The 27,653-nt window shown below is 39.5% G+C and overlaps 1 protein-coding gene across 14 annotated transcripts in view; it reads right to left on the bottom strand.

The window, feature by feature from the left end:
* The window catches only part of B3GALT1 (beta-1,3-galactosyltransferase 1), a 621,523-nt gene that overhangs the window by 39,219 nt on the left and 554,651 nt on the right, over window positions 1–27,653 (bottom strand). For 8 of the 14 annotated variants that reach the window (XM_042243778.2, XM_060409811.1, XM_060409817.1 and 5 more), the window contains one exon: window positions 10,683–10,800. The gene's annotated coding sequence lies outside the window, so the exon portion shown is untranslated. Of the gene's footprint in view, window positions 1–6,654; window positions 6,761–10,644; window positions 10,801–27,653 lie in introns of all 14 variants that reach the window. The other 6 variants (XM_060409816.1, XM_060409819.1, XM_060409824.1 and 3 more) reach the window with 3 other exon arrangements.

A 27,653-nucleotide genomic window follows, 5' to 3' on the forward strand; every position in this document is an offset into this window, starting at 1 on the left:
TGTAGGTACCCAGTGTCTCCTGGGTCTCCGCTTCTTCACCTCTGGCTCAGCTGCCTGGGGAGCTGTTCTGGAAGATATCCGTCAGAAGCCAAAGGACACTGGCTCCTGCCCTTCCTATTAGTGCCTCTTCCTGGGGCTTGAGAGGCCTGAAGGGAAACCTCACTGGTTTTCAGGCATGAGCAGAGTGTGCTGTGAGCCCTGGAAGGCAGTGTTGTACAGTGGAGAGAGCATGGGCCGGGCAATTGAGGGCCAACCCATTCCACACAAGGCACATGACTGAGACATGGAACCAGATGCAGATGGACCTGCAGCTCTGCCCAGAGGAAGAATGTCCAAAAAAGCCCATCTTGAGCGAAATTGCAGGGCCCCCATCTTTAAGTAAAAAGAAGCACCTACATTAATGCCTTAGTTTGCAGGACTGAAAGAGAAGGAATCATAAGGTAATAAACACTCGAGTTTAGCTCTGAGTTAGTCATGGTCCAAGATCTTTATCAGTATTTCATTTAAAAAGAAAAATAAAACAAATGTCAACCTCACAGTGAATACTGAATTGTTGTTTAGTTGCTCAGTCATGTCCAGCTCTTTGCAACCCCATGGACGGTAGCCTATCAGGTACCTCTGTGCATGGGATTTTCCAGGCAAGAACGCTGGAGTGGGTTATCGTTTCCTTCTCCAGTGGATCCTTCCTGACCCATGGACTGGACTGAATCTACTGCATTGGCGGGCAGATTCTTTACTGATAAGCCCCTAAGGAAGCCCTGGATACTGAATTACAAGCTGGATAATACATCAAACAACTTAGCGATGTCTACAGAGGTTAGAGAGTGGATTCAAGCGCTACGGCACAGACCCTCTGCACAAGCCCAGGACAAAGACAGAGGAGCAAATGCACAGGCAGCATTTCTCCAGTTGGTACAGGTCAAGGGCACTGTACTTCCTGAACTACTGGCCTGAGTCAGGTAAAGAAAGGGGGTAGACTGTCATTCAGAAGCAGACATGAAAAGGATATCCCAAGGGAAATACTATTTATGGGGCACTCTGAATATGATGACATGGAATTAGCAAGAGACTTGCCTTCTACTGGGAGCCTGTCTCTAGAAAACTACTTTGACCCATAGTGGAGAAAAAATAGAACACAAACCTCAAAATTAATACTTATTTATGAGCTTCCCTGGTGGCTCAGGTGTAAAGAATCTGCTTGCCAATGCAGGAGACACAGGTTTGATCCCTGATCTGGGAAGATTCTACCTGATGTGGAGAGACTAAGCCTGTGAGCCACAACTATTGAGCCTGTGCTCTAGAGCCCGGGAGCCACAGCTCCTGAGCCCGTGCCCCCTACAGCCCTTGCTCTGCAAAGAAGCCACCACACTGAGAAGCCTGTGCACCGCAACCAGAGAGTAATCTGCACCTGCTGAAACCAGAGGGAAGCCTGCGCAGCAATGGAGACCCAGAACAGCCACAAATAATTAATACTTAAAAAACTTAATACTTACTTAAAGCAAGGAGATGAAGGATTTGGGAAAATATTTCAAGGGTCCCAGCCATGAGTAGGCATGAGTAGGCACAAGGTCTGGAGAAGAGTGAACACCAGGGGAACCCCAGGTGTGAGTAACAAGAAGGGCCCTGCTGTCCTTTCTCCTCCCCGTTGATCTTTCCCTCCCCTGGCCTTCCCATCTGCCATCTTCAATTTCCCCAACTCCGTCCTAGCTTCCAGGAGCCTCCTCAGTCCTGCCTCAATCAAATGAAGACGACGTTCCATTAGAACCTGAGTAGTTTATCTGAGAAGAAACCTACCTCAAGCTAGTGGAAGCTGATACTGATAGTGCTTTAGGTAACACTTACATTTCAACAGGAAGTTCTTTAGGGTCTTATCTGAAAAGAGTGAGTTCAGTTCAGTTGTTCAGTCCTGTCCTACTCTTTGCGACCCCATGAATCGCAGCACGCCACGCCTCCCTGTCCATCACCAACTCCTGGAGTTCACTCAGATTCACGTGCATCGAGTCTGTGATGCCATCCAGCCATCTCATCCTCTGTCATCCCCTTCTCCTCCTGCCCCTAATCCCTCCCAGCATCAGAGTCTTTTCCAATGAGTCAACTCTTCGCATGAGGTGGCCAAAGTACTGGAGTTTCAGCTTTAGCATCGTTCCTTCCAAAGAAATCCCAGGGCTGATCTCCTTCAGAATGGACTGGTTGGATCTCCTTGCAGTCCAAGGGACTCTCAAGAGTCTTCTCCAACACCACAGTTCAAAAGCATCAATTCTTTGGCGCTCAGCCTTCTTCCCAGTCCAACTCTCACATCCATACATGACCACAGGAAAAACCATAGCCTTGACTAGACAGACCTTTGTTGGCAAAGTAATGTCTCTGCTTTTCAGTATGCTATCTAGGTTGGTCATAACTTTTCTTCCAAGGAGTAAGCGTCTTTTAATTTCATGGCTGCAGTCACCATCTGCAGTAATTTTGGAGCCCCCCCCCAAAAAAAGTCTGACACTGTTTCCACTGTTTCCCCATCTATTTCCCATGAAGTGACGAGACCAGATGCCATGATCTTCGTTTTCTGAATGTTGAGCTTTAAGCCAACTTTTTCACTCTCCTCTTTCACTTTCATCAGGAGGCTTTTTAGTTCCTCTTCACTTTCTGCCATAAGGGTGGTGTCATCTGCATATCTGAGGTTATTGATATTTCTCCCAGCAATTTTGATTCCAGCTTGTGCTTCTTCCAGCCCAGCATTTCTCATGATGTACTCTGCATATAAGTTGAATAAGCAGGGTGACAATATACAGCCTTGATGTACTCCTTTTCCTATTTGGAACCAGTCTGTTTTCCATGTCCAGTTCTAAGTGTTGCTTCCTGACCTGCATACAGATTTCTCAAGAGGCAGGTCAGGTGGTCTGTATTCCCATCTCTTTCAGAATTTTCCACAGTTTATTGTGATAACACAGTCAAAGGCTTTGGCATAGTCAATCAAGCAGAAATAGATGTTTTTCTGGAACTCTCTTGCTTTTTCCATGATCCAGCGGATGTTGGCAATTTGATCGCTGGTTCCTCTGTCTTTTCTAAAACCAGCGTAAACATCTGGAAGTTCATGGTTCATGTATTGCAGAAGCCTGGCTTGGAGAATTTTGAGTATTACTTTACTAGTGTGTGAGATGAATGCAATTGTGCGGTAGTTTGAGCATTCTTTGGCATTGCCTTTCTTTGGGATTGGAATGAAAACTGACCTTTTTCAGTCCTGTGGCCACTGCTGAGTTTTCCAGATTTGCTGGCATATTGAGTGCAGCACTTTCACAGCATCATCTTCCAGGATTTGAAACAGCTCAACTGGAATTCCATCACCTCCACTAGCTTTGTTTGTAGTGATGCTTTCTAAGGCCCACTTGACTTCATATTCCAGGACGTCTGGCTCTAGGTGAGTGATCACACCATCATGATGATCTGGGTTATGAAGATCTTTTTTGTATAATTCTTCTATGTCTTGTTGCCACCTCTTCTTAATATCTTCTGCTTCTGTTAGGTCCATACCATTTCTGTCCTTTATCGAGCCCATCTTTGCATGAAATGTTCCCTGGGTATCTTTAATTTTCTTGAAGAGATCTCTAGTCTTTCCCATTCTGTTGTTTTCCTCTATTTCTTGCATTGATCGCTGAAGAATGCTTTCTTATCTCTTCTTGCTATTCTTTGGAGCTCTGCATTCAGATGCTTATATCTTTCCTTTTCTCCTTTGCTTTTCGCTTCTCTTCTTTTCATAGCTTCCCAGACAGCCATTTTACTTTCTTGCATTTCTTTTTCATGGGGATGGTCAACATTTTTTGCATTTCTTTTCCATGGGGATGGTTAAAAGAGCTAAGGGCATGCTTATTTCACAAGTTCACATGCCATTCAAATGTCTGGTATCTTCACAGGGAGGAAAAAGGCTGGTTAAGTTCCAGATTTCCCGAAAGCACTGCAGGGGGACTGCGGCCTCCTCCTGCTGTTGATCAGGCCCTCATCTAAGATGAGGTTAGGCATTTCTATCGCCTTCCTTGACACTGTTGTCTGCTCGTGAAGCATTCTGTCACTTTGCAGGGAAAAGACCAGGTCTGCTTTAAACATAAGAGCAAATGTTTATCGAGCACTCACCATGTTCAATCAGTTTTCTATTCCCTTTATGTTTATTACCTGATCTAGTTTTTACAATCAACAAAGGTGGGTTATTCTGTGCCTATTTTAAAGATGGGGCACTGAATCATTGAGTAATTTGCCTAAGGTCTCAGGGTAAGTAACAGGCAAAGTTAGGTTTCAAACCCAGCTCTCTGGCCCCTGGGCTCAGACTGTAAACCATGATGTAGATTGTATTCCCAGCAACTAGTATAGAGCCTGGGAATCAATCACTATTTCTGGTTGTCTTTGTATATCCCTGTGATGATTTATTTTATGGGTCAACTTGGCTGGACTGTGGTGCCCAGATACTTGGTGAAACATTATTCTGGATGTTTCCATGAGGACATTTGGATGTGATTTACATTTAAATCAGTGGACTCTGAGTAAAGCAGAATGTTGGCCATAACAGGCCTGTTGGGAGGTGGGGGTGTGGGGAAGGTTCATTCAATTCAATGAAGTCCTGAATAGAATAAAAGGCTGATCTTCCTGAAGCCAGAGGGAATTCTCCAGCACTTCTTTTGGACTTCATCTGCACTGTTGACTGATCCTGGTTTTCCTGATTTTTCAGACTCAAACTGCAACTCTTTGTTGAGTTTCCATCCTGCTGGCCTCCTCTATCAGATTTCTGGACTTATAAAACTTCCACAATCACTTAAGCCAATACCTAATAATGCTCTTCTAACACATACACATCTCTGCTTAACTTGATAACTAGTTCCTTCAGGCTAGGTCCCAGGCCCTCTTTTATTCTTCTCAGTTTAAGTTTTGCCCATTTTCTAAGCAAATTCTCCAGTCCTTGGTCTCAGTTGCTAGTCCAATAACTTTTATTACTTCCAATAACCTTTATATTCACATTCTAGCTCAGATGTATCTATGGAGCTCCAGACCAATATATCCAGCTGCGTATTTGGCCTATTTTCGTGGACATCTGGGAGGCACCTGAATGCAGCATGGACAAGGGTGAGTTCATGCCCTAGCAACCCTGATTCTCTTTTAGGGTCCCTATTTCTATGAAATGTGCTTGTAGCTTCCTGAAACACCAGGAACCATTGTTAACAGCCGTCTTCTTCTCATTTCGGTACTTAAGCATCACTATGTCCTGCCAATGTCACTTCAGACATGTCTCATATTTTATGATTTCTCCCCATCTCCACTACCACCACCATACCCAACCTATGGGTATTTCTTATCTTGACTCTCCTATGGTAACTTTTCAAGTGGTTTACCTATGCATTCCAGCCATAGTGATCTTTCTAAAAAAACAAAGATGATCATATTCTTTGCTAGTATGTGTTTGAGACCATTCAGTGACTTACTTTCTCTTGCACTAGGAAGAAGGCCAAATTCTTAGCATGGCTACGTGGTGGTCCCAAGGCTCTGCATGGTCTCATCCTGCTGCATTTTCCTCCTTGATCTCTCTACTTCTCTATTCCTACTTTCTCAGTTCCCAAAAAATGCTTCCTCATGTCACTGGCCCTTTGCATATACTGTTTGTTTGTTTTTTTAAATGTGGGGCATTATTCCCAACCCCTCAACTCTCATATCAGAAGTCACTACAAAGGGGAAATTATATTCCACATAGTCTCTTTCAGGCAGATTTGTTGTTGTTGTACAATCTTATGAAATTAATCTAAATTAATAAGAATAATAATAGCTAGGATTTATTGAGTGCTGATCAAGTTCCAAGTGTGAAGCACAGTGCTAAAAATTTTATAAACATTATATTTAGATCATTATCTAATTAAAAATATAACACAATTGTGAAGTAGATAATATTATTATTTACTTTTATAGATGAAGAACCTGAAAACCTGGGTGAGAAGCTGAATGCACCTTTGGTAGTCTGATGACTTGCTGGACAGGTGGAGTATATATTTGGAGTAAGCTGGGACTAGATCTGTGATTGATCAGTACTGTTATCAGACTGCCTGGCATACAGAATATGTCCAATACCTACTTGCTGATTGAAAGAATGACGAATATTTGAATGAGTAATGAATTAGGACACATTTTAATAAGGAAACTCACTGGGTATCCCTTTCATTCTCTACTGTAAGTTAGTTGCCTATGAGATTATTTTCAAAATTCTAGTCGGTTGCTTGCCAATGAGAAAATGGCATTCCCAATACCAGAAATGATTTAGTGACCCTCCATTCTTCATTTTGATGGCCATCTGCTCTATTTCCAAATAAGACTCCCAGTAAGGGGTGATTTTTTGGTTGTTGTTCCCGTCATTTTGGGGCTTCTGAAATAGAGGGAGTCACAAAGATATGCACAAACGTGCACACACTGTATTAGGTATGTCCACACTAGCTGGTATAACAAATAAACTCTAAATTTCCAACCTTAACACAATATATGGTTATTTCCTGTTCAACCTAGTGAGGCTGTTCCTGTTTGGCCAGACAGCTTTCTACTCAGTGATCTAGGAGCCCTGACTCTTTCCATCCCTGAGGGCATCAGACTTTTCTCATGCAGACGTCAACAGGAGAGGGCAAGTATGGAGCAACCTACCTCCTAAAAATTCTGGCCCCAAAAGGAAATATGCCACTTCATTTGTTTTCCACTGTGAGAAATTCATCATCTGATCACACCCAACTTTAAGGCAGGCAAGGACATGCTGCTGAGTTATATGCCCAAGAAAAAGAGAGGAAACATATTTGAGTAAGTTACCAGCCATCTCTGCCCTATTTTTACCCCTATAATACAAAAGAGAGAGATTCTATAGGATTAGTACCCTAGAGTATGAAGATGAAGCTTAATTTTAATGATGGATATCTGGAAAGACCTGTAAAGAAGGGGATTTTGGGTAGATCTTGAAGAATAGGTAACTTTTTAATAGAAGGAAATCCTAAGAGGCATAACTGACTCTGGTACCAAATATGATGAGGTTTGAAGTCAGGAGGGAATAGACAATGAGAAAAAAAAATCTCAGAGTCAAGTAGAAATTATTTTAATCTCTTTTTCCTGAACTCCTCTATAACTAATTAAATAACAAACAGAATTATCCCCTCCACCATGAGTATCTTAGTCCCTAATGTGAAGATATGAAATAATTAGAGGGTGTGCTGTGTAAGAATTTTAATGTCATGGAAAACTTCTATTTTCAAGATGGCACTAATTATACAGGATGAGGTGAAACAAAGGGAAGATGTACAATTAGCAGAGCACAGCTTATTACAACCAGCTCTGTTTAGATATGTAAACATAACAAATAAACCAAGGCTCTTCTAGCTATGTAATAAGTTGAGAGTGATCTATATTCATCTTTTAGAGGACATCTCTGGAGATTACAGAAAGGCAGGACATGGCCATTTTATATTTAACCATGGCGATAGACTTTTCCTCTTTAGTGGCAGAGATAATAGAAGGGTCTTGGGAGGGAGAAGACTGTCCCTTCTTTGGTCTTCCAGTCACTGGCTGGGTGATCACAACCTTTGTAGGTTACTTCCTCCACGGTATGGGAATAGTAATATTATATATGAAAGCATTTGGCACTGAGACTGGACTATATTAAGGACCTCGTTTTTATTCTAGATCCATTTCCCTTCCCTCCTCTGATTTTTTCTTAAGCAGGATTTCATTCATCTCAATAAAAAATCCTTAAGACTGTAAGGACTGTACAAGAATGACTGTAATATAAGATGGATGTACTTCCTCTAAATCGACCAAACTTCAATAAAGGCAGTTATAATATCAGTGGCTCTATCTGAGCAGTGTCAAGGATAAAGAAATACCTTAGTTGTCAAATCCCAGGAGGGTTGACTCAGCTCGTCTTTTCTTCCAAAGAAGATAAACTGCATCTCATGCAATTTGATTTTTGCTAAGGGGTTCTCGTTTTGGTTTCAAACAAGCTCTTCAGTGCAAAAGACAATCTCTCCTACATATACATTAAATAGGCTATGACAAGGCACCTGAAAATGTGGGCTTTTCCCTAGATTTTGTTGCTGGAATATTAGAAATGGATATGAAAACTGAGACCTTAAAAACTGTACGATATTACACATTATTCAAATGCAAAGTGCTGTGGGCTGCCCATCCCAAGTCTCAGCTCAGTTATGAATGGCCTACACACCCAAGTGCATCTCAGCATTGACTGAAAGAGTAGAGGCCCTCAGCTTCAGGGACTGCATTAGGATTGTATTACCATATCAATCACCCACATGCTAAGTTCTTGACAAAAATGATCATAATCCAGAAGCGAGAGATAAAGTATGAGAGTTTGATTTGTGTAAGCAAATCAAAAGCATTTAGACTCAAGCTACTTAATCTATCTTAAAGCCTTGCCAGGAATATAAACACAAGAACAGCCTCAGAACCAGAACAGGCAAGAGGTGAGAGAGTAGAAACTAAAGATTATTTGCTATTTTTTCCTGATTTACTCTAATCCAGCCATACTGGCTTTCATTCAATTCTGTGAATCAGCCGAGTTCAAGGCCTTCTGTCTTAAAGCGTCTGTAAATCATCCCTCTGCCTCTTCAGAGATGCTGTTTGTAATAGACAGGATTGTTTTCCTTAAGCTGTTCTACCAAACGGCTTCCACATCTCAGTGGCTTAAGACAATACAGTCTGCTGTTTTCTCACGCTACATGCTTCACGTCCAGTGTGAATTGGTTGAAGGAACTCTGTTCCTTGAAGTCACACAAGTTCAAGGCTAAGGGAGCAACCACATCTTGGAGTACAACACTTGTTAGACTGCCTCAGGGAAAGGGGTCTATAGAAGCAACACTCAGATGCTCCAGTGTGGAAGTGAACATATTTCTGTGCACAACTGATGAGCCAGACCAGATCCCATGGTCCACGGAACCGCAGGCAGACTAAGGCGATGCAATCCCATCATGTGCCTGGAGAGGGAGGGGAACGGCTCTCTTGACTCTCACACCTTCTGTGACCACATCATGAAGCAGCTGCTCACTCTCCACTGCCTTAGCATCCTTTTGTATTCCATAATGCTTACCCCAATTTGTAATTGTATTATTTATTTACTTTCTGTTTCAGTTTTAGATGTTTTACCTCCATTGAACTATAAGATCTCTAAGAGGGGGACCTCCCTGGCGGTCCAGTGGTGGACTCCGTGCTCCCAATGCAGGGGGCCTGGGTTTGATTTCTGGTCAGGAAACTAGATCCCATATGCCACAAATAAGCGTTTGAATGCCGCAGCTAAAGATGTCACAGTCCCATAACTAAGACCGGTACAGCTGAATGAATGAATGAATGAATAAATACATCATACATCCCTACATCCCTAAGAGGAAGGACCATGTCAACAGGCTAATTCCATGAAACAGTTCTCAAAAACGGTTAATCAACCTAACATATTTAAATACTGAATCCAACGTTTGTCTTCAATTAGGAGAGTCCCTGTGATAATGTCACGTCTCTGTTGCCATCCTTTGTGGCTGTGGACCATCACCTCTCCATCACCCCTTATCACGGGATACTCCCTCTGTACAACGGTGGGGGGGCAAGACAAAGATAAACTGGGTGTTCTTTCAAATGCTGTTAGCGATTGGAAAACTCAGCTAAATCCTTACAGGAATCTTCAAAAGTGGCAAAAATCAGCACCTTCAGTACACACTGCTGTAAACCTGGTAAATATTGAAAAGAAGAAAGGAATGAGGTGAATGTGCATTGTGTTGAATTGACTTTTGGCAAATTATCTCGTAGAGAACTAGTTCAGAGCTGTCACCTTGCCCTCCACTCACAGCTGCGCTTCACTGTGCAACTGAATCAGTATTTAAAAGGCACTTTGAAATAACTCTTCACTTCAGGTGCCAGGAAACAGTTTGTTAAGAGAGATTAAGTTACCGGCCCACATCATAGAGGTGATGGTGGGAAAGGTAAAATTATGGTTCAAGTTACCTCTTGCCAGTGTGGTGCTGTGGTCCTTCTTTTTCTGAGTCATACTCCAGCAAGGCTGCAATCCTTTTTATAAACTTAGCATGTTATTTACCACAAAAGTTAGTGTATAAAGAAATATTCTGAGCATTTATCTTTGCTTTTTATCATTTAAATAAAAACATTGTTATGATTACCTATTTTATACACTTTTTATACCTATACCATCATTTTCTATATGAAATACTATTATTTTCAAACAAAATGAGAAATAATTGAAGTACAATTGCCTGTAGGGACAAGGTTACCTCAGCAAAGAAAATTTAAGAATCAGTTAGCTATGACCTTGGAGAAATGGATTTTTAAATAGGCATTGTCTTAGGTCACCTAAGGCATATCTTTAGTTCCCTACAATTTCATTTCGAAAGAGGCCATCACTAAAATCAGTCAGAGGTTTCAGACACTTGTGAATATGAACTTTTAAAAAAGGATATTTTTTGAGCTATCAATTTTTTCCTCCTGTACAGATATTTATGGCAAGGTTCTTTTACAAACCATAATAGGTAAACATTAATAAAAATGAAATTTTTTCTGTACCCATTAGTTCTTAGATGTTGATTTCTGATTGTATAGAATTGCTATTATTTTTCCACAATGATGGGCTACCTTTCTGAGCAGTGTATCCTCCCACTTGTTGGACCAACCTTGCTGTGTTCTCCTTACTCCAGGTGCAGGGCACACAGGATGGTCTCAGCCCGTCTGATGAGGAGATCTGCAGTGGCTCATGCCAGGAGAAGCTGCTGCTTAGCAAACTGAAGTCACCTAGGTTGATAAGAAGAAGAAAGAACACTTTAGAAACAGTGGAAATTAATCAGGCTCACAGAAATGAAGGCAGAATGCTTCATATAAAAAGAAAACTTTGTATTTAGGCTATAAATACAGTACATAGAATGGCAAGTAAGTAAGCACTGAACAGATGTTGATCAAATAAAAAATAATAGTAAACAAATGATCAAGTAAACATCAGAGCTTGTCTTCGGATTGCAAACCTATATACCTATAAGACCAGGCAGGTAGGGTAAGTGAGGGAGCAGACTGGGCTTGAGACAGCAGGGAGAGGTGGAGCCGTGCTCAGCCGGTGAAGACACATCCCATCTGAGGCCGCAGCCATGGCTCAGCCTGGTATCTTCCACTGACGCCATAAGGAAAACCAGGCTCAATCATGCCATGACTTCAGGTTCTCAAGGGAAGACAGAAACACAGAGTTTTATGCGAAACCTTTGGAATTTATATTTTAAAATTCAATTAAACAAAACAAAACTTTGTGCAGGTCAAAGAAGGCTAAAGCCAAAGCCCACCAGAAGCTTAGGATTAGCTCCTGAGTAGCCATGAGATCTAGGGCAACATCTTTAACTTCTAATGATGAGGAAGGATCCAGAGGGTTGAAGCCACTGTACAATGACACTCAGCTAATTAGTGGCAGAGCTGGGCTTTCTAGGTATGAGTATTCTCCTTTTAATTTATGACTCATGACCACTCTAAGACAGGCTGAATCTGATCAGACTTTTTTACATAATAGACTAGGAGCCAATCAGAAGTTGCCTTTAGGGTATCTGATCGCTGGGTCTCAATCTGTACTTCTATAAACCTTCGTAATGAGAGGTACAATTCTCTTCTGACCATTCACCTTATGGAAGGATTTCTGGGTAAAGTCAAGTGACTAAAATTCAGTGGTCCCTCAGTGTAGCCAGATGTGAAGAGTGGGAGAGAGGTATGGGCACAGGCGCCACTGGTCCCACTGGATCCATCTACTGCTTCCAGTTTCTGCTAAAAGCCACTGTTTGTATGATACATGGTATAGTGTGATGGTTTAGAGCAAGAGATGGGTTTAAATATTGATTTAGCTGCTTATTATGATATAAGCTCTCAAAGTTCCATGTGTAAAAACAGTGATAACAACAGTACCTGAATCATAGAATTGTATTGAGGTTTAAATGAATCAGTGCATAGAAAGTGCATAGAATGGTACTGAGATAAGGTACATACTCAGTAAATGTTTGCTACGATTTGTAACAAATGTCGGTATTTACTGAATGCCTACTGTATGTTAATTTACTTCCATTTATTACATGTAATCATCCCAACTCTCTTTGTTTCATGTTATCACCATTTCAAAAAAGAAAATCAGGACTTTGCGAGAGTCAGCTTCTTGTGTAATGACACCTGGGTAGGAGTGGAGCCAAGGGTTTGAACGGAGGCTTACTGAGCCTACCTATTTTCTTAATGCACTACTCCAGTGCCTTCTCACTGTTCCATTGAAGATACTATTCAGATCTTTAAAGAAGAGATAACTAACTCTGCTCAAACATCAAATACTTATCAAATCAGGTACCAAAGCAAAGGAGTCTCAAAGCAAACAACCAAAACACTGCAATGTGTAGTAACTTTCTGCCTTGTGTGAAAATGTATAGTTCTAGATTAGAAGTGTTCCACATGACTATGAATAAGACATGAGACCATGCGGTCCATTTTCAGCCTGCATCAGCCCTCATTTTTATCCTTTAAAATGTTAGGGCTCTTAATAGATTATATGCTTATTATTGATAAATCTAGTTCCATGGAGGTAGCTTTTAGGAAACACATATTGAATGTCAATATAGGGAAAATAACACCTGGAAGATTTCATTCTAGCCATTAAAAAAAATCTTTGCTTTTACAGATTTTTTTATACAGAGTACAATAAGATATAAACATTTATTAAAGTATATGAAGCATTAATATGAAGCATTTGATATAAAATATTGAGTGAAGACAAGGAAGGAAGCAAGAAATATAGGGAATGAGCAGCTACCGACTGCTAAAAATGTGCCAGATTCTATACCAGCTTATTTATATATACTGTTATTTATATATTAGTATTTAATGAACAAAAATTAATAAAGGTAGGGCCAAAATACATGTGAAAAATGTATATACAGCCAACTCAACTTTTCAGGGGCAGATATTTCAATTTAAACCTTAAGTCTTACTTAGATATAACTCTAATTTTTTTAACAGGAAATATTTAAAAAATAATTTTAGCCAAACAAGGGCAGGAAAGGAGAGTATCTTTTAAATTAAAATCAGTTCTGGGAAAATGAAAGCTAGGAAACACACAGACACAAATTTTCTCTGCTTTCAGAGAAAGTTAACATTATCCTAAGAGTTGATATCTATCCTCAGCAATAATACAGAAAATAGAAATGCATTACACAAAGTCAGATGAAAAATATAAGCCACTTTCTTTAGTCTGATTTCTAAAGCACAATTTCAGTATATAAGTTAAGAGTCATCACAACTTTCCAGAATATAAAATGCATCCACATTCAAATGTTGTTTTTAGAAAACAAAACAATATTTCAAAGTCTGATAGAAATGAATTTGTTCATTATCTGCTCTTTTGGATAACTTCCATTATTACTATTTCTCCTTGGGCAGATAATTGAAAATTACTATATAACTTGTTGTGTTTTTCTGGGAAAATAGCCTAGATTCAAAATTTGTCACCCGCATTTTAATCTAAGTTATAATTTTACCAGGCCTAAAAATTATAGTTACTCTAGTACATTATTCTATTACACCTCATTAATATCTTTTCTTCTTTTTATATTCACATGGCAAAAAGGAATTTTGCCAATGCCATTTATTCCAAAGAGTCCATTCATTTTGTTTTGTCTCCACGTCAAAGTTAGCTATGAAGTATTTTAGTGACAGAATAGTACAAATAAGATAATAAAATATTTGGACATGAGATTTAGTTCCTCCAGTTTTGCTACAGTCCTCTTTATGGCAACAAAGTAATTTACAGTGTGAATTTCTAATGCCAGCATCTGGTCACAATTTGATCCTGGTTTGTGTGTGGTCTGTCTGCAATCAAGGACTTGAAAAGATCCGCAGAGCAAAAGAGAAAGCACCATGGAGCTGCCCATTTATTAGCTTATCAAGACATATTCTGTGATTCATGAGGAAACCAAGAAGAGGTAATAGTGATGTACTTTGTTAATGAATTTAAAAGAAAGAACAGAGGGTTTTCATTCTCTACTCTCAACAATAATGAGCCTAATTTTCCATTTCTTTTGTCACAGGTAGAGTCCTTGGGAAACAGACTTTGAGACACTCATGTGGGAAGCTGATCAGAACATGTTCTCAGAAGCAACACCTGTTTTGGGATAAGAGGAGAAGGAGGAAGGGGAAGGAGAGGTTTAACTGTGATGTAGTCACAGCAGAAGCCTGAGACCACCTCACAGGGAGCTCGGGACCCAGAGGGTTAGCCAGCACATGCCCACTGTCCTGGAGCTGGATCCCCTGGGCTTGGGCAAAGCAGGCTTCACACAGCTTTTCCCAATTGCGTGGTAAATGACATCATATTGATACTTTGAAATTGGAGGTATGTGTGTGAGCTATTTACCAACACAGTAACTGGCTAATGCAAACAATCAGAGCTCTGTCACTTCCCATTCCCAAATCTTCAGCCTCCGTTAAGAAAGACTGATGCGCACATCTCAGTATTCAAATCCATGTGATAAGTTCTTAATTGCACATGGTGCTACATAGAGGGAATGACGGCTATATTTGGATGGCTACGTTCTGGATGGCTATAACTTCTCTAGGCTAGGTCTTCTCTGTTCTACACAGAGTATCATTCTAACCCCAGGATTTCAAGTCTCACTGCATTTCAGGGTCTTTACTGTTGCCTTCTGGAGAGAGGCAACTAGCTCCCATAGAAATGGAATCATTCCTGTGAGATAGAACACAGTGATATGACTGCCAAAGCCCAAGCAACAGACTTATCAGAGGAGTAGGTTCTGACAATGATCAAAGAACATCCTAAGTCTAATACTTAGAAAAAAAGTCAATGGAAATGATTTTATTTAAAAATACTTGGGAACGTCCCTGGCAGTCCACTGAGTAAGACACCACACTTTCACAGCAGGGGGCACATGTTCAATTCCTAGTCAGGGAACCAAGATCCCGCCTGCCTTGCAGTGCAGTAAAAGAAATAAATAAAATAGACAGAATTTAAAAGTACTGCCATTTCTTTACTTGCAATCATGGTCAACCCTACCAGTAGAGAGATAATCACTACACCATGTTTTTGTTTAATGAAGTCACAAAAATTTTCTAAAGCCAGTTTAGCATGTAGACCAATAAGGTGGGGGAAGATTTTAAATATATGAGCCAAACCACACAAAGATTTTGGGCTAAAATCATTCCAGTTTTTAAAAAATGGAATTCCATACAAAATGAACACAGTTTCTGTTTGCAAATAACAGTGTTTTTCGGAAATTCAGAGAGTTGGTATGAGAGAATTCACCATTAGCTGGGGTAGCAGAAAAAATTAGAGGAACCATTCTGAACAAAGCTACACATCTATCAAAGTTCTTTCTTCTTTTTAGCCCTTTACTCAACAGAGAAAGGCTATAAGGGAAGATTCAGAATTTGACAGATTACACAGAAACTCTTCTCAGCTTTGCCCCTTATATTTTACACCCACAGTAATTCTTAGCAATTTGGCAATTGCAAAAACACCCCTTAGGCATCCAATTCAGGGAAAAAACAAAACACTAGCCATCAAACGGAGAAGAACTTGTCATGATTTTAGTACATGAGGTTAGAATTAAGGAGACATAGTAAGAAAAGTGTGGATGATCCTGAAATTCGGTGATTAAAAAGTAACTCAGTATTGACTGTATCTATTCCAGCACCGATCACATTTCTGTAACAGGCATCAAAGCAGTCAGGATGTGAGGTTTCCAACAAATGCCCTATAATGACATAAAATCAGTGGGTGCAAACTCAGTCTTATACATCACAACTCAGTACAGGGCCTACCACACGGCAGGAACTTAGTCTCTCTCAGGAACTTGGACAGGGCAGCCTGGCGGGCTGCAGTTCATGGGGTAGCAAAGAGTCGGACTTGACTGAAGTGACTGAGCACACACAACACCTTGCTCGAAGGTGAAAGACAGCCCAGCCACATTTGGATTCCCTAATCAGCTACTTAATTCCTCTCCTATAGTACCCATTGTTTCATTCAACAAAACTATGTTGAATGTTTTCTATATTGTGGTATTCTAGGAGAAGCTGAAAATATAGAGGAACTCATATTCTTCTTGAGACAGATAAAATTCAGACAATAAAGCATAGTAATGGAGCTACTAAAGCACAGAGGAGAGACCTTGAACTGTAACTGCCTTTGTCTTCTGTGTGATCAAATGCATTTTTCTCTCAAAATAGGTGCTCAGACTATTAAAAATTAAGAACAATAACTTCACTTGACTGAAAAATATGAATGCAACTAATGTTTCAATGTTCAAAAAACTAAGATCATGGCATCAGGACCCATCCTTCATGGCAAATAGACAGGGAAAAAATGGAAATGGTGACAGATTTTCTTGGCCTCCAAAATCATGGCAGATGGTGACTACAGCCATGAAATTAAAAGATGCTTGCTCCTTGGAAGAAATGCTATGACAAACCTAGACAGCATATTAAGAAGCAGAGACATCACTTTGCCAACAAAGATCTGTATAGTCTGAGCTATGGTTTTCCCAGTAGTCATGTATAGATGTGAGATTTGGACCATAAAGAAGGCTGAGCACTGAAGAATTGATGCTATAGAATTGTGGTGTTGGAGAAGACTGTTGTGTCCCTTGAACAGCAGAAAGATTAAACCAGTCAATCCTAAGAGAAATTGACCCTGAATATTCATTGGAAGGACTTATGCTGAAGCTGAAGCGCCAATACTTTGGCCACCTGATGCTGGAGAAGATTGAGGGCAAGAGGAGAAAAGAGTGACAGAGGATGAGATGGTTGAATGCTATCACCAACTCAACAGGCATGAGTTTGAGTAAAATCTGGGAGATAGTGAAGGACAGGGTAGCTTGGCATGCTACAGTCCATGGGGTCACAAAGATTCAGACAAGACTTAGCGACTAAACAACAACGTTTCTGTTAAGTAAACGGGAGACTGTGAGGCTGAAGGAATGTAGTGTGGAGCCTTAAAAACAATCCAATCTTTCCCTGATTTTAAGCTGGAATGCATCTGAGTTAGTCTTTCAGTAGTTCAACAATATTTTCATTTTCCTTTTATGTACAATTCACAGACTAGGTCCTGGGGATTTAAAGAGCAATGAAGAAAATTCAAGTGGCTTTCCCAAAAACCTGATACGTTATGACCCTTTCAAAAGTTTGATAAAATTTCATGATACTTTTCAAGAATATAAATGCTCTAATTTATGTCTATTTATGAAATGTTAGTCTATATAAATGAGTTACTTCACAAATGATTTTGGTAGAAAATGAATTTATCTTTATAACAGGCAAAACAAAACAATGAGATAGATCCCTGTTTGAATTTGGCTGTCAAACTTTTCAGCTACAATTTTAGGTCTTTGGATTTATGGATAGCAAAAACTGGTTCTGAACATTAAGAACAGTCCAGGGCATATGTGCAAAGGAATTCTGCAAAGTTTGCATATTGACTGAACCAACTACTGCCTTAGCTGGACTTTTCAGGCCATGCACTGCGTATCTTGCAAATACTGTTATAGTAAATCATTCCACATAAGCTCATGGAATTTGAACATGTCTTCTGGTTTTGACACAGACTGTCTACAGCCGGTTAACAACAATGAGCCTTGAATATGACCCATCTGTGGGCAATTGCTTTGCTTTTTTCCCCTTCTTTTTCTATAGGCGTTTTATTCTAGATCAGTATTTTTAGCAATGGGTATGGCGTCTGCCACTAGAGACAATGGATGAGACAGTAGGCCAGCATCTGTACAAATATTTCACCACCATTAAAAACCAGCAAAACAAAGCCAACAGCTTAAAGTATACGTCCTGCAGACGGTTGAAGCAGCAACAGCATCCTTTAATTCAAAGGGTAGCATCTTGGCCTGAAGTGCACCTGGAGAATGACCCTCCTCCTCACTTCAGTGGTTCTCCCTCATCCCCGGGCACATGTGGTGCAGACACTCGCAGCCATATGGACCGGGCGCGCGGGAGGTGGGAAGTTCCCTTTGCCCTGATTGAATCATACTCAATGGGGGTTTCTATATTCCAAGATCAATACGACTTAAAGCTGTAACCTGGCAAGCCACAGGCCCAGTATGGGAAAGTACATCTTTCCCTCTGAAGTATAAGGCTTCACCCTAGGTTTTCACACTAGGTTTTTATTGATGGATACTTAGATGTGAAAGGAAAATGCACATCTGTTACTTCCAAACTGGGCACATTTTCCTCACTAGACCTTTGAAAGGAATGAGGCGCTAAACTTGACACTGTGAAAGTGTTTTCCACGCCTTGGCTAAGCTGTGAAAGAAATCCACTTCGAAATGTTTTGAATAAACAGGGTATCAGTTAGGACACTTGTTAAAAAAAACTCACAAGTTCTTTCTGGAAAACAAAAATGAGAGAAGCCTATAGATTAATGATCTCATAGAAAGACTAAATACAAACATCAGACACTCAAGAAATAGGTTTATAAGAAGTGGCTTTGTAACTGGGCAGGGTCCTATGGGGCATTCCTGGGACAGACACCTCTTCCACATCCTTTGCTTTATACTCTCTAATGTATCTAGATAATAAGTGTCCACTGCACACTTTCTGAATTGTTTTATGGAGGCTAAAACTTCCACCAAGGGGAAGAGATTAACTACTTGATCACCATGAGCATGTGGCCCCCAGACCTAAGTACTGATAATGTTAACTCCTGTTACACTACCCTGTTACCTCATCATGAACCGATTAGAATTGTGTCTGAGCTGATCACATACCCTTGGACCCCCCTTCCCTAACCTGGCCTTTACAAATGCTTTAAAAAAATTTTTTTTTAGATTACACATTTAAGCAACATCATAGGATATTTGCCTTTCTCTGTCTGGCTTACTTCGTTTAGTATGATAATCTCTAAGACCAACCATGTTGCTGCAGCTGGCATTACTTCATTCTTTTTTATGGCTGAGTAATAGTCCATTTTAATCTTTAAAAGTGATACAAATGAGCTTATATGCAAAACAGAAATAGACCCACAGACATAGAAAACAAACTTATTTTATTCAAAATAGAAGAGGGAAATCAGAAGAAGGGAAATAAACTTAAGAGTTTGGGATTAACATATACATACTATTATATATAAAATAGATAACCAGCAAAGACCTACTCTATAGTAGAAAGAATTATACATAATATTTTGTAACCTAAAAGGGAGAAGAATCTGAAAAATGGTATGTATATATACAACTGAATCCTTTTGTTGTACATCTGAAACTAACATGTTATAAATCAACTGTATTTCAATGAGGGGGGGGAAAAAAAAAAGCTTTGCTAAAACCAATAGGGGAGTTTGGGTTTTTTGAGTACTAGCTGTCCCAGACTCCTTGTATGATGCCCTACAGTAAAAGCTGCACTTGACTTCAACACACTTGGTGTTAGTAGACTGGATTTACTGTGTGCAGAAGACAGGGCCCAAGTTTGGCTCAGCAATGGTTTCCAACCTGGTATTCTAATACTCTGATTAATGCTATTATTTTTCAAGTTAAAAAATATACTTTATACAATAACAGCTTTTTACACTTCTTTTCAAAATTATTTTAAATTCTATGTATGTATTTATTTTTGTCTGTGCTGGGCAGACTTTTCTCTCGTTGTGGTGAAACTAGAGGAACTCTCTGGGTGGTGTGCAGGCCTCTCACTGTGGCGGCTCCTCTCCTGGAGCTCCAGCAAGGCCTCCAGGGGGTGTGGGCTTCAGTAGCTGTGGCGCGTGGGCTCAGGGATCGGGGCTCACAGGCTCTAGAGTGCTGGATCAGCAGTTGTGGTACATGAGCTCAGCTGCCCCGTGGCATGTGGAATCTTTCTGGACTAGGGATTCAACCTGTGTCTCCTGGCATTGGTAGGGGAATTCTTTATCACTGAGCTGCCAGGGAAGCCCTATTTTTCAGATGTTGAGATCTGGGCTCTCCTGCTCACTAAGGGTCCTGGAAACCACTTAACGCCTCACTCCTTTAACAACAACATCACCTGGACTGCTTGCCGTTCTCTGTTACCGTGACCTTGTCCAGGGTTTACGTAGCCCACCCTGGCACTGAGAATAGGATGAGTGAGCTACATCCTCATGTTTTCTTCCCGTGTTGTTATTTTTTTGCCTGATTTCTTCCCAGGAGGAAGTTGCACATTTTAACCAGATAGATATGAGGAAAAGAAACTGTTTTTCTCCCAAGATAGCAATCAAGGACCTTGGGCAATATGTGCAGAGTTTTCTGGAATTCTATTAAAAATTATCTGATAAACTGCCTTTGGGTCTCTGCGTTGTTTCCTTTGTGTGGGGTGAGATGTGAGACCTACTAGGCTTAGCAAGCTTAGCTGGATATTACTTAAACTTTAGGCAGTAAACAAAGATGTGCTCTGTAGTGCACAGATGGCTGGAATGATCAATTTGAGAGCTGAAACTTACAGTAAGAATTACCTGGTTCTACCTACATTCATTAAACTTGGTGTAATAGTAGCCCCAAAGATATGGTACCTTAAGTAGTCCATCTGTTCCCTCTATTAAAACCTTCTTGGTCTAGCTTCTAAAAGCCAATCAGTCTACTTTTCTCTTTGAGCGAAAAATAAAACAGATATTTTGAGAAAAGTCACAAATCATCACCACTGTATGTATACTCTTTGTAGTATTACATTTTTCCCTGGGAAAAAAAATGATAATAAATACAAAAGGGATCTGTGAAATATGCCTCCATTAAAGTAAAATACAACTCTTTCATCAGGCTAAATGCACACCTATAATGGCTTACTTCTCCATGGAACTGTGATACATGTGACAGAATGAGAGTGGAAATGGGTCACACAGAATATACTTTATTGTTAGTATTATTTTTAAGTGTATCCCTTGGGGGAGTTTTGGATAAATGGACTGAATGTTATTTCATTTCCGAGGTCTTTGCTCAGGAAGCCAATGAAGCCAAGTATGTAGAGCAAAAGACATCTGCTCAAGGTCAAAGAATGGGTGAGCTGCTGCGAGACCTCACTCCATTCCCCACCAGACAAGGCCCTTCCAGGTCCACAGACTCCAGCTCATTTCCTCTTCTTTGTTACCTGGAAAACTGAAGATATCCGCTATCATGCAGAATCAAACAGCGTACTTTACCAATCAACGGAGCTAAGTACACTGTGAAATCTCTAGGATGAGAAAAGACACCACACATGCCCACACTACACCACCATCACAGCAACAATTTTTATTTTTGTAAAGCAATTATCAACTTATGTATAAATGATTACAGTATCTGAGATCCAAGATCTCTGGAAAAAAACAGATGTTGCAATCAAAACATAATTGAGCTATTTTGGAGTAGAAAGCCTACTTGCTCTTCAAAACATATAAATATCTAAAAATTAAACAATGACCCACTTAGAGCAGAAATGCTTCATTGAGATATTTTAAGGATACATTTTAAGTGAACTTCCCTCCTTGATGAAAAGTTTCTATAGTTTAATACTGGTATTTCCCAACCTGGGATGAATGTGTGTCTCTGGGTGTATGTGGCTCTATGTGTATGTTGGGGGGTGGGTGGATGTGGTCAGCAATGATGAGTTAATTTCCTCAAGTGATCTGATCTGAAAATCCATCTGTGATCATTTACAGCCTAAAAAAATAATGTCCTGTACATGTAGGCACTCTTATTTTTTCAAATGTGCACATATGCTTTCATAAGAAAAATGCTAATTCATTTTAAAGTGTTGTCAACTTCATTGTACATTTTTGTTATTACTATTTTTTAATTTCATGGAATAAAAACATAGCAATTACCTACAGGCAACTGCAACATTTTAAATGTTAAGAAGGAGTTCTTCTAGGGTAGATGTGCTGAGATAATGTATTTCAAGAGTTACTGATAAAAATACTTACAATAAGGACTTACTAGAGATATAAAGTAATGGTGATATGATAGATACAATGGATTTCCAATTATGTATGAGTCACATTATAAGAATCACTAAGCCATTTGGTTATATTAAGTCTAAATATTTGAATCTAGCCTCAAAATAAAACACTCAGAAAACAATTAACAGCCATTGCCACTGGGAAAAAGAATGAGCTTGTGAGCAGCTGGTGCAAAGGTCCCTCTTTTTATTCTCTATACATCTACACTGTTCAAATTGTTTACAACCACCATAAATTCAAGTCTTCCTTTTACATTTTAAAAAATAATTAAAAGATATAATTGAATCACTCTGCTGTACAGCAGAAAATTAATACAACATTGTAAATCAACTATACTTCAATAAAAAATATAATAAATTTAGAACAAACATGAAAGTAATTAAAAGGAAAGCAACCACATAAAATAAGATCAACAGTCTCTTTGAAGACCAGTGAGGTGCTGGCTCCATCCCCTAAACACCCATTCTCTTGCACCAGGCTTGCATTAGGAACAGAGAATTGCTTCTCATTCCCAGTCACTTTGGAGGCTGCTCCCAAGTTGACAAACATCTTTACCACATGCTGCGCCCTGGACTGCAGGCTTCATGTGGAGTCTAAGAGCTCCCAGGGAAGACTGTGAGCAAGCTCCATATCACCATGTCTGTATGTTTGGGGGTCACAGGACTACAGTATATTCCCACCCAGCTGGTTTGACTGTGCAGCTGCCTATGGGTGCAGAGAGGAAGATTGAGTCTCGCCTCCTCCGACCAAACATGTGCTGGCACACCCCAGAGAGCGTCTGTGAAATCCAAGTCTGTCCTACACCAGGAGGAGATTATAGCTGCCTGATGCACGGTGACTTCTGCCCTTAGTAACTCTACGAGAGCTGGTATTCAGTGTTCGGGATGCATGCAAATCATGCGATACTTAATGTGTTTAGATTCAAAAAGCTGTAGCAAATTCCGTGCAACTTTTGCTAATATGGTAAGTTAATCTAAAATATTTTCAATTCTGTCCAAAAAAATACTGCCACGCTAAATTACCTCAAGTTAAGTAATGTCATGTTGTATTCTGGCATGACATTCAGGTAGCTCATTGTAGCAAATAAAAACATTTATATCCTTTAGGGAGATTTCATGGAAAGCAGATGTACTGTATTTTTTCCCTAAAGAATTTAGTTCAGTTTTAGCAATGCATATGTGAAGTGGATAAAACACTACAAATAAAAGATTCTGGCTTTTATTTTATGTATAAATTAAACCTTGATATTTTAAGTATAGTACGGGGGAAGTGAATTATTTAAACCTAAGGCTCACATTTTCATTTCTATCTGTCACATCTACACAGATTTTCCTTTTTCATTCAACGGGAGGAAAACAAAATGGGCTGATGTTGATTGATTTTTTTTTTTTTAAATTTAGGACCAATATATACTGACTGGCTTTGTTTTCACACACATACACACATGCATATACATATATACACACATATTATATACACATATACATATATATATATAGGCATGAGAAATATACCCATATTGGAGAAGGAAATGGAAACCCACTCCAGTACCCCTGCCTGGAAAACTCCGTGGACAGAGGAGCCTGGTGGGCTACAGACCAGGGGGTCGCAGAGTCAGGCCCGACTTAGCAACTAAATCACCACCACCATGTATATACCCACACACATAGTTTTTATTACTTTACTCTTTCAATTCTTTCTCTCCCCCCCAAAAACCCCCCAACCCATGTATATATTCAGATCCGATTTTGACTATGTAATCTAGCCAAACATTGTGGACCAGGAATGCCACCTGTCACTTCAGTGAACAAAGAACGTCGTGGCCATCAAACCTACAGCTATTGCAGCCACCGCTGATGGTGCACCTTGGGGAGAACACAGGAGTTAAACTGGATATTGGCCCTAGAGAGTTAAGGTGCATATCAAAGGAATACTTTAATTAAGCCCAAGCTCTTATATTTTCCCATACATAGAAAATCACTAAATTCATTAACTTGAGATATTTGTTTTTTCTTTAATTAGCAGTAATCTTTTGATCTTCAACTCCCCCCCCCCCGCCCCCTCCAGAAAATTTCTATATATCTTGGCTCCTCCCTAATCTCTTCAGAACAGTCCCTCAGAGCTATCTGAGAAGCTGGATCCCAGGCTACAGTCCTCAGTAAAGTCTTCAAATAAAATATAATTCTCAACTTTCAGGCTGTGCATTTTTTCCAGTCTTTGTCAAGTATCCAATGCACAAACTCACTGTTCATATGGTTAATTGGCTGTTTCACCTTTTTTCTCCTTAATGGATTTTTGTCACATAGAAACAATCCTCGATGAATATATTCAGTGAGTGGCTCTTCTGCAACAGTTTTTCATGTATGGTTTCTAAATTCAGGTCCAGACCATGCCTCCTTTACACAAAGGCTTTCTCTAGACTCCATCTCTCAAAGCTAAATGAGCTGAGGGCCACTAGCTAGTTTAGGGCATAAAAGCTGTGCATCTAAGCTCTTCCTGGTCTAGAAGGACTTGTCAAGATTAGGTCTCCTTCACAGAACTGTCTACCCTCAAGCACAAGGACAAGGCTCAACAGACTCCTTCCTTCTGGTAACTCAACATAAACTTCTCTTTTTTGAGAGTGAAAAAATAAGCTTAAATGTTTCCAGAAAAAATTTCAATACTAAGGAATAATTCCAAAGTCTCAAAGATCTATGGTTAGGTAGGGAAGCTGAGTTGCTGGTAATATTTTTAGTGTATTTACTACTTGCATTTTAGTTAGGAACTTGTATATATACATCTTTATGTTTTGCTGTGTTGTGGAGGAGGATTTAGCAGGAGGGTTGGAATAAGGTGCAGTGATAATGAGTCATGGGGAAGGAAGATACAAGTGGCTTTTTTCTCTTCCTAAGCATCTGATGTAATGGTAAGAAATGACTCCAGAGGTTGTGTGATCATGGGAATAAATAATCTTGAGGTTCCAAATTTTAAAAGGCATCAAACGAGAATGCTTAGCACTGACTACCCTCAAAACTGCTTTAATGCCCCATGCTTTACCTTCTGGACTTCCTGTCTCAATGATTTTACGTCCATGAAATAAAATAATGGGAAAAAATTCAACAGGATGGAAACAGAGTTAATCATGAAAAGGTATCTTCCCTCAGCATGAACTTTTTCTCTTCATTCAACAAATGTCTAATGAGAAAAGATTTGTACTGGGCCTATGGGCTTCCCTGGTGGATTAAATGGTAAAGAATCCACCTGCAATGCAGGAGATGTGGGTTCAATCCCTGGGTTGGGAAAATCCCCTGGAAAAGGGAATGGCCACCCTCCAGTATTCTTGCCTGGAGAATTCCATGGTTAGAGGAACATGGCGGAATATAGTCCACGGGGTTGCAAAGAGTTGGATATGACTAACTAACACTATTCTAGGCACTTGGAAACACATTAGTGCACTAAACAGATGAAAATCTCTGCTCTGGTGAAACGTATGTTCTAGGGCAAGAAACTACGCATGCTCACCATGTGCATATACATAATGCATTAATAGAACTTTCACTGAAGTCAAACAGAAATTGTATTAAAACTAAGAGCCACTGTCTATGGGTCTTGTACACACTTTAAATTTCATAGGGTAATTAAATTGCCCTTTAATATTTGCTTTAAACTCCCCCCTCACTTCTTAATGAGATTACAATCTCTTCCTAGTTTGACAAGAGCAGGAACCAGGCACAAGGAATAGAGCCATAAAGAGTCATTTAGAGTGTTCTACAGAGCGAGACTTCTCCAAACTCAAAACTGGGTTTAATGATGTGGACGGAAACAATTGCTCAAACTCTCTCTTTACATTTGCTGGATAATCACTTTTAGCAAAATTTAGTAAATTAAAAAGAAATCTTTCCAATATATTTGGCAATTTCCCTTTATTTCTGCAAATGATGGTCTGCTTTTGAGAGTTTTGATACATTTCATCATCAGTGAGACAAATGCTAGGATGTTTCGTTCACAATGAAAATTATTACAGAATCAAGAGGCTGCATCAAGTGCCATATTAGGGAAAAGATATCTATGGCAATGTAAATGAGAGTGCATTCATTCAAATCATAGAACTGGAAAGCCCTTTGAAATGTTTCTTTACATAAGAGTGCCTCTAAATAGATAAATGGAGAAGGAAATAGATAAAAACTCATGTGGCATTCAAAAATTATTTGTTGAAGCCCGACTATGAGTTGGGCTTCCCTGGTTGCTCAGCTGGTTAGAATACACCTGTAATGTGGGAGACCTGGGTTCAATCCCTGGGTTGGGAAGATCCCCTGGAGAAGGGAAAGGCTACCCCCTCCAGTATTCTGGCCTGGAGAATTTCTTGGACTGTATAGCCCATGGGGTTGCAAAGAGCAGGACATGACTGAGTGACACTCACTTCATTACTATGAGTCAGGTATCGTATTATGTATTGGGAACAACTAAGTCATAGGTCATATTCTCAAGAAGCCAAGGGTAAATAAAGGGGTCAGAAATATAGACAATCTAACCATAAACCAATTTTATAATGATGGCATATTTAAAGTGATGTAAAAAAATTGCCAAGATTATACTATTCCATGGCCTCTTGAAAATGCTCCTTCAACTCCTTTATCAACCATACTCACTAGAGAAAAAGCTTTATTTTTACTAATTTCTGCTTAATGCCTGGCACAATCCATAAGGTTCTTCTGTTTTACATGTTCTCAAGAGACAAAGATAAAATATCTGGTTACCAAAAAAAAAAAATCTGATTATAATTTCTTTATAAGACCCTTCAAGTATTTTAGAATAAATTATTTTTTGAAAACTATTTTAATTGTTGAATTTACTTAAATACCATCACTTTCCAGCAAAGGTTTTAGGGGTATAAAGTAAAAGATACAATCATAAGACAAATAAAAAAGCAATAGAAAAATAAACCCACGTTATAAGTAATCAGATAAGTTAACCATTAGAGTTACTGTTATTAGTAGTTGGAGGCTTATTTCGATTTGCATTTGAGCTTCCTGGCAGACAGTGCAAAGATGAGAAATGTGACAAGTTAGTTACATAATTTAAATAATGGCAAGAATAATCATGCCAGTTTTTCAGGGGAGATCAAGTTATTTTGACATTAAAATCTAGAATAGCTTTTACATGGAGAGAGAAGATTAAATTATAAAATGGCCACTATCCAAATACTGAAGCATATTTCATACAACCAGTCCAATAAAATCCAAGGACAAATATTAAAACAAATTTAGTGATGGGAGTTTCAGAAGGAAGCGGATCACTATGATATAAACACATGGCTCAGGATATGAATACATGGATAGATCAATTGCCCTCCATTTTCCCCCAGAGCACTTTTTCATCTGGCATTGGAAATATCTGCATCGCCAACAAGTCAAGGTTAATTCTTTGGAAGAAACCTTGGAGAGCTGGCTTCCTATAATGTTGCTTTATGGTGGATGGATGGTCTATAAGCTTTGAAATTTAAAGAAACCAGTGTTAGGATTGTTAGTTTACTGTGAACGATGAGAGAACAAGCCAGCCTGGATCTTTGCTTGTACAGGATGTAGAAGACCTTCCATCATAACACGGAAATGAGCTGACAGAAATCAGGATTCTCCAGAGACATAATGTGGACTGATTTTAAGATTTGAATAAATATCCCAAATATTAACATAGAGCAGAGAAAAAAAAT

The sequence above is a fragment of the Ovis aries genome, chromosome 2 (assembly GCF_016772045.2).
Source record: "Ovis aries strain OAR_USU_Benz2616 breed Rambouillet chromosome 2, ARS-UI_Ramb_v3.0, whole genome shotgun sequence".
NCBI classification, from domain to species: Eukaryota; Metazoa; Chordata; class Mammalia; order Artiodactyla; family Bovidae; genus Ovis; species Ovis aries.